A 7,777-nucleotide genomic window follows, 5' to 3' on the forward strand; every position below is an offset into this window, starting at 1 on the left:
GGACTTGGGGTTTTTTAGTTCGATGATTATGTCTACCTAGAGATGGCCTGGCTGACATTGTCACAGGCCTCAAGATCACTGCCAGGAACAGAATGAACAGGAGAGATTGGGTAATGGTTTGGACCACTGAAGCAGCTCTCATGTGGTGCATTGTACTGGTTACTACTACTGGGGGCATTAAGTCCCATCCTTGCATTTAGGGCATACCTACATCTCCTCTCCTTCCATACAGTCACATGAATATCACAGTATCACAGTACATTAGAGGTTGGAAGGGACCTCCAGAGATCACCCAGTCCAACCCCCCTGCCAGAGCAGGATCACCCAGGGTAGTCCTCTCAGCAATGCATCCAGGTGGGCTTTGAAAGTCTCCAGAGAAGGAGACTCCACAGCCTCTCTGGGCAGCCTGTTCCAGGGCTCTGGCACCCTCACTGTAAAGAAGTTTCTCCTCATGTTGAAGTAAAACCTTCCATGTTCAAGCTTGAAGCTGTTGTTCCTTGTCTTATTACTGTGCACCACCCAAAAGAGCTTGGCCCCCTACACTTGACAACCACCCCTCAGTTATTGATGGACATTGATCAGATCCCCCCTCTGTGTTCTCTTCTCCAGACTAAACAGCCCCAGGGCTCTCAGTCTCTCTTCACAGGGGAGATGCTCAAGTCCCCTAATCATCCTTGTGGCTCTCTGTTGAATCCTCTCCATCAGGTCTCTGTCTTTATTGAACGGGGGAGCCTCAAACTGGAAACAGTATTGCAGGTGTGGTCTCAGCAAGGCAGAGTAGAGGGAGAGAAGAACCTCCCACATCCCATTGATCATATCAAAAGCAGTGTGGCCAGTGGGTCAAGAGAGGTGATTTTGCCTCTTTAATTTACTGTTGTGAGACCCCACCTGCTGTGTCCAGCTCTGGAGTCCTCAGCACAAGAAAGACATGGACCTATTGAACTGGGTCCAGAGGAGGCTACAAAAATGATCAGAGGGCTGGAATACCTTTGCCATGAGGACAGGGGGAGACAATTGGGATTGTTCAGCATGGAGAAGAGAAGGTCCCAGGGAGATATTATTGCAGCCATTTGGTACTTTAAGGGGACCTATAAGAAAGATGAGGACAATCTTTCTAGTAGGGTCTGTTGCTGACAGGAGAAAGGGTAAGAATTTTAAACTAAAAATGGGGAGATTTAGAATAGATCTAAGGGGGAAAAAGAATCATAGTAAGGGTGGTGAAGCACTGACCCAGGTTGCCCAGAGAGATGGTAGAAGTCCCATGCCTAAAAACATTCCAGGTCAGCTTGGATGGTGCTCTGAGCAACCTGATCTGGTTAAAGATGTCCCTGCTCAGTGCAGAGGGGCTGGACTAGCTGACCTTCAAAGGTCCTTTCCAACCCAAAGCATTCTGTGAGCCTATCTTTTATTTTTACTGTTCAGTTTGCTCCATCAGTCCATCCTGTAGAAGGCAGCCCACCATGCACACAGGACTTAGAATCACAGAATCAGTAACGTTGGAAAAGACCTCAAAGATAATCAAGTCCAACCTATCACCCAACACCTCATGATTAACTAAACCATGGCTTCAAGTGCCATGTCCAATCCCTTCTGACAGCAACTCCACCACCTCCCTGGGCAGCACATTCCAAAGGCAAATTACTCTTTCTGAAAAGAACTTTCTCCTCACATCCAGTCTAAACCTCCCCTGGCACAGCTTGAGACTGTGTCCTCTTGTTCTGGTGCTGCTTGCCTGGGAGAAAAGACGAACCCCCACCTGGCTACGACCTCCCTTCAGGGAGTTGTAGACAGCAATAGGCTCTCCCCTGAGCCTCCTCTTCTCCAGGCTAAGCAACCCCAGCTCCCTCAGCCTCTCCTCACAGGGCTGTGCTCCAAAACCCTCCCCAGCTTTGTTGCCCTCCTCTGGACACCTTCCAGCAACTCAACATCTTTCCTAAACTGAGGGGCCCAGAACTGGAAACAGTACTCGAGGTGTGGCCTAACCAGTGCTGAGTCCAGGGCAGAATGACCTCCCTGCTCCTGCTGGCCACGGGAGAAAAGGGAAAAGCTGAGACTCCTGCTGGAGAACAAGTGGAACATGAGTCAGCAAGGAGGGCCAGATGAACACTGAAATGTGATACCAAATGAATAGCCAGAACCTCAGAGGAAATCACTATTCCCCTCTGCTCAGCACGCAGTCACCTCTGGAGTGCTGAGCCCAGTTTTGGGCCTCAGTGTTCAGGAGAGGTATCCACTAACTGGAGTGAGTCCAATGCAGAGCAGCTAAAACGATGGGAGGCTGGAGCACATGATACACTGGAAGAGGCTGAGGGTGCTTGGGCTTGGTCAGCTTGAAGCAGCAGAGATTAGGTGTTAGGAAGAAGTTCTTCCCAGCAAGAGAGATTGGCCATTGGAATTTGCTGCCTAGGGAGGTGGTGGAGTCACCATCACTGGAGGTGATGGGGTGGATGGGGTGCTTGGTGCCATGGTTTAGTTGATTAGATGGTGTTGGGTGATAGGTTGGACTTGATCATAGTATCATAGTATCATAGTATCATAGTATCAGTCAGGGTTGGAAGGGACCACAAGGATCATCTAGTTCCAACCCCACACTAGATCAGGCTGGCCAGAGCCTCGTCCAGCCTGCTCTTAAATACCTCCAATGATGGCACCCCAACCACCTCCCTGGACAACCCATTCCAGGGCTTCACCACTCTCATGGGGAAGAACTTCCTCCTCACACCCAGCCTGAATCTCCCCACCTCCAGCTTCATTCCATTCCCCCTAGTCCTATCACTACCTGAGATCCTGAGCAGTCCCTCCCCAGCTTTCTTGTAGCCCCCTTCAGATACTGGAAGGCCACAATGAGGTCACCTTGGAGCCTTCTCTTCTCCAGACTGAAATGATGATCTCTGAGGTCTTTTCCACCCTGGTTAATTCTGTCATTCTCTTTAAACATTGCAAATACATGTAAATATTGCATATTTTGTACATATTCATTGCATTTCATATTTATAGATAGTAGCTTTGCTTGTAAATACAGCTTCATTTGCTTCCACTGAGCTAGTCTGGCAATTTTATTTTGGGGGGGGTGGTGTGGTTTAATTTTCAACCCACCACATCAGGCAGTGCCCAGCCTGCGGAGCCACACAAGGTTGTTCTATTCTAAAGCTTCACATTCATCTTTGGTGAACTTAATGAGGTTGTGTGCAACCCAATCTATCAGCTCATGAAAGTCTAAATGATGTTCATGGTTCAGTAAGTTCCTAGGCTTAGTACAGGAAGAACTAGATGAAGTGTCATACCCACTACCTTTAAAATTGTTAGTTGAGATGGCGTGAAACCTGAGAAAATAAAGTGAGCAGATACTTCAAATCCACATTAAAAGAATAGGATAGGATAGGATAGGATAGGATAGGATAGGATAGGATAGGATAGGATAGGATAGGATAGGATAGGATAGGATAGGATAGGATAGGATAGGATAGGATAGGATAGGATAAACCAGGTTGGAAGAGACCTTTGAGATCATCAAGTCTCAGGTTGGACTCAAGTCTTTAATTTGGACTCGATGATTCTTGAGGTCTCTTCCAACCTTGGTGATACTGTGTGAAGTCCAACCTATCACCCAACACCATCTAATCAACTAAACTATGGCACCATTTGCCCCATCCAGTCTCTTCCTAAACACTTCCAGGGATGGTGACTCCGCCACCCCCCTGGGCAGCACATTCCAATGGCCAGTCTCTCTTTCTGGGAAGAATTTCTTCCTAACATCCAACCTAAACCTTCCCTGGCACAGCTTGAGACTGTGTCCTCTTGTTCTGGTGCTGGTTGCCTGGGAGAAGAGACCAACCCCCACCTGCCTACAACCTCCCTTCAGAGAGTTGTAGAGAGCAAGAAGGTCTCCCCTGAGCCTCCTCTTCTCCAGGCTAAGCAACCCCAGCTCCCTCAGCCTCTCCTCACAGGGCTGTGCTCCAGACCCCTCCCCGGCTTTGTTGCCCTTAGCTCTGTGTTCACTCCACCTGCACTGGGCCAACCTGTATGAGGCTTTGCCTTGTAGTCCTCTAAACTTAGAGTGACCTCCAAAAATGTATATCCCTTTTGGTAACTGGTGGACTCCACCAGTCAGCTGACAATAGTTCCCACTCCAACAATTCATAGATTCATAGAATGGTTGTGGTTGGAAGGGATCTCAAAGATCATTTAGTTCCAACCCCTGTCACAGACTGGGACACATTCCACTAGACCAGATTACTCAAAGCCTCATCCAACCTGGCCTTGAACATCTCCAAGGAACCTTTGCAGAACCTTTCTCTAGGGAAGAGAAGTATTGGGAAGGTATTTCTCAGAATCAATCGGGTTGGAAAAGACCTCAGAGATCATCAAGTCCAACCTATTGCCTAACACCTAACACCTCAGGACAACTAAACCATGGCTCCAAGTGCCACATCCAATCCTTTTTTGAACACCTCCAGAGATGGTGACTCCATCACTTCCCTGGGCAGCACATTCCAGTGGCCAATTACAATACTTTGGAAAGACCTAACAGACCCAAGGGAGTCACTGTCACTGGAGCACTGTGCGATGGGCAGGTTCTGTCCCCAGGAGCCACATAGTTTGTGCTGGCTGCCTGTCACCCATGGGAAGCCCACCACGAGCACCTGGCCTAGTCAGCTACAGAAGTGCTGCTGCCATTGAGCAACTTCCCTGGGAAATGGGACAGGATGCAGCAGAGTGATTGGAATTGATGGGAGAGGGCATGAAGGGAAAACAAAGGACAAGGCAAACCATGGACAGCATCTGGAGGTCTTCTTTTATAAACACAGTCCTCAAGGGGAGGTTTGGCCTCGAGATGAGGAGAAAGTTCTTCACAGAGAGAGTTGTTGGCCATTGGGATGTGCTGCCCAGGGAGGTGGTGGAGTCACTGTCCCTGGAGGTGTTCAAGAGGGGATTGGATGTGGCACTTGGAGCCATGGTTTAGTAGTCATGAGGTGTTGGGTGACAGGTTGGACTTGATGACCTTTCAGGTCTTTTCCAGCCTTATTGATTCTATGATTCTATGATTGATCTATGATTTTATGATTCTAAGGTTGTGCAGCACGGGAGCTGTGCCTGTGAGCTTCACTGGCCATGTCAGGCTTGGAGCACTTACTGGTGCCAAGGAATGGAATTTCCTTCTTTTTCCATGGAATCTTTCAACACTGTGAGTTGCCTTGAGGATGCTCAGTCATCTATGCTGCACCCATCTGAGAGCACAGAGCTCTTGACCATCTCCCCTCCAGTCACAGGGGGAGCTGACCCAGCAGCAAGTGGGTGGCAGGGGTATGGTGGGTGGCTGTGTTCATAATGGAAGCAAAAAGGGAGAGATCTTTAAAGGATATGCTAAGTGAAGTCTCTAGGGAGCAGACTGCTTCACTGCAGCTTGTCACCACCCAGAACTCCTCAGCTGGAAAATGTGGCTGGTTTTGGGTGGAATTGTTACTTTATTTTAAATCAGACATTTCAGTGACACACTTTGAACCCTGAGCCTCACCCAGCTGTGAAGTCTCTCAGATGTTCAAACACAGCACAGGTTTTTCTCCACCACGAAGAACTGATCCAAAACTTTCCAAGGATCCTGCTTTGGAGAGCTGCCAGTTAGTCCTTTGGGGGGAACCCTCTGCCTTTTTCCCTTGAGACAGGCCACAGAGTTTACCCTAGAGCTATGGAAAGTAGAAAGCAGAGCATTCCAAGCCTTGGGAGAGGGTGGGAACAATGCACATTTCTGCTGATGGTTTTGCAGATGCTTTCTGAGAGCAATATGCTGTGTTTTGAAAGCCAGGGGTTTGGGGGGTTGGGGTTTTGGTGGGGTTTTTGTTGCTGGAAGTGTGGTTCCTTGGAAAACACTAAGACAGCTTTCTTCTTGCTGTTTCTTCTCTAGAGAAAGGTCAGCCTTCCACCCTTCAAGAAACTGTAGCTGGACTGGCACAGGACTGACTCTCTGGAGTGCTGCAGGCTCAAATGTTTACATGGGTGAAAACTCATTTGGCAACAATCAATTATTCCTTCTTAGGTTTCCCAGCCCCCTGGCAATCGATTGCAGTGTCCTTGCCTGTGGACTCAGGATGCACTTCATTCAAACCAGCAGAAACCAGCTCTCATTGTACTCCAAAAGTGGCTAAGGTATGCAGAATACAGAATTAACCAGGTTGGAAAGGACCTCAGAGATCATCAAGTCCAACCTATCACCCAACACCATCTAATCAACTAAACCATGGCACCAAGCACCCCATCCAGTCTCTTCCTAAACACCTCCAGTGATGGTGACTCCACCACCTCCCTGGGCAGCACATCCCAATGGCCAATCTCTCTTTCTATGAAGAACTTCTTTCTAACATCCAGCCTAAACCTCAGCACACCTCTCCAGCTTGTCCAGGTCCCTCTGGGTGGCATCCCTTCCTTCAGACTTTGCAACCACACCACTCCACTATAAATGGTATCTCATGGTGTAGTGCAAGATCTGTACAACCAGGCAGCTACCCTAGAACTCACCCTAGGCTTGAGATGAGGAGAAAGTTCTTCTCAGAGAGAGTTGTTAGCCATTGGGATGTGCTGCCCAGGGAAGTGGTGGAGTCCCCATCCCTGGGGGTGTTCAAAAAGGGATTGGATGTGGCACTTGGTGCCATGGTTCATGAGGTGTTGGGTGACAGGTTGGGCTTGATGATCTTTGAGGTCTCTTCCAACCTTATTGATTCTGTGATTCTACTGAAATGACCTCTCTTTGTTTATCCCCCAGCAGCAGGTGTGTGTGCCATCATCACCTTGTTCTTAGGGCTGCCTCCTTGCAGGCCCAAAAGGCATACTTCTACTTGGGTAGTGTTAACCACAGACATTTAATGAACAGTGATTACCTGAGCTTTAATCTCTTCTGCAGGCCCTTCTAAAAGGAACTCACACCTTCAGGGAGGAAATCAACCCTCGTGAGGTTTTTTCTAAGCTAAAACCAGAAGATTATTATTATTACTCTTTTTCCTCTGAAAGAGCAACAAGCCCTGTCACAGTGTGACATAAGTAACAAACTGTGAGTCTAATTAAGTGTGTAATTAGACAGCAGATTGCAGCACAGTATGCTATTACTTAAAGCAACTGACTTGCCTGCCAGAAGCAGGGCAGTCCTAGAAACATGGTCCTGGGGGCAGACTGAGCTGAACACATTAGGGACCACTTACACTATCACAGTGCATCAGAGGTTGGAAGGGACCTCCAGAGATCATCAAGTCCATCCCCCCTGCCAAAAGCAGGATCACCCAGGGTAGTCCTCACAGGAATGCATCCAGGTGGGATTTGAAAGTCTCCAGAGAAGGAGACTCCACAACCTCTCTGGGCAGCCTGCTCCAGGGCTCTGTCACCTTCACTCTAAAGTTTCTCCTCATGGTGAGGTGAAACCTTCTATGTTCAAGTTTGTATCCATTGTTCATTGTCTTGTTACTGTGCACCACTGAAAAGAGCTTGGCCCCCTCCACTTGATACCCACCCCTCAGATATTGATAAACATTGATCAGATCCCCTCTCAGTCTTCTCCAGACTCAACAGCCCCAGGGCTCTCAGTCTCTCTTCACAGGGGAGATGCTCAAGTCCCCTAATCATCCTCATGGCTCTCTGTTGGACTCTCTCCAGCAGGTCTCTGTCTTGAACTGGGGAGCCCAAAACTGGACACAGTATTGCAGAGTAGAGGGGGGGAAGAACCTCCCTAGCCCTGCTGGCCACACTTCCTGATGCACCCCAGGATCCCATTGGCTCTCTTGGCCACAAGGGC

The sequence above is a fragment of the Melanerpes formicivorus genome, unplaced genomic scaffold, assembly GCF_026170545.1.
Source record: "Melanerpes formicivorus ecotype bairdi unplaced genomic scaffold, bMelFor1.0.p_v2 SCAF_54, whole genome shotgun sequence".
Classification (NCBI taxonomy): Eukaryota; Metazoa; Chordata; class Aves; order Piciformes; family Picidae; genus Melanerpes; species Melanerpes formicivorus.